Source organism: Hypomesus nipponensis, chromosome 18 (genome assembly GCF_054491055.1).
Source record: "Hypomesus nipponensis isolate SF chromosome 18, ASM5449105v1, whole genome shotgun sequence".
Taxonomy (NCBI): domain Eukaryota; kingdom Metazoa; phylum Chordata; class Actinopteri; order Osmeriformes; family Osmeridae; genus Hypomesus; species Hypomesus nipponensis.
The window spans coordinates 20,229,195-20,230,000 of NC_140378.1; positions in this window are offsets into that span (position 1 = coordinate 20,229,195).

The window sequence follows — 806 nt, forward strand, 5'->3', positions numbered from 1 at the left end:
CCTCTCATCCAGTATTCATGCTGTGAATCTGGCAGCACACAGCTTACTGGCTACATCAGATGCTAAGTCTCTGGTGTGACATGAATTGACCATGAGTCTGCCCTAATAGAGTGAGGACAGACAGGAAAGATGTTATTGTTGGATTGTAGAATTGTATTTCTTCACTTTGCCTGGTAGTTGATGTGTGGTCTCTGATGTGGTTGGTAAAGACAGACCATTCTTGACAATGGCCACCATTTCTTTTATGTAATACACACATATGCTAAAAGCCACACACATGCTGTAAACACACACATGGTGTAGGGATGCACCGAATCCCGGATTTGGTTTCAGATTCGGCGGAATATTGGGCTTTAAGAAGGGGTTCGGTTTCGGCCGAACCTTAGTATCTTTTTCCACCGAACCCGAACTCTACGCGCGTTACGCTGGTCGACATAATACCGCCGTTGATTACGGGAAGGTGTTTACGTAGGTGCACTGTTCAATGCAGTAGGTTGAGAAAAAGTGAAAATGGAACTCATGAGCAGAAAAAGTGTTGTTTGGCAGAACTTACAGTCAAAAGAATGCGATTTAAGTCGAGCTACCTGTTCAATTTGCAATACCGATTTATCTCGTGGTGACAAGGACCCTAAACAATACACAACATACATCTCCGCTGTTAAAACATTTGCGTATGAAACATCCAAACTAAGTTCAAGAAATCTAAAAGGCTATTATTTTGGATATCGATTTGATCTTGAGAGGGTAAACATATCATATAGTAATTGTCAAATAACTTTTCCCACTTTTCTTCCTGGCATAATGTT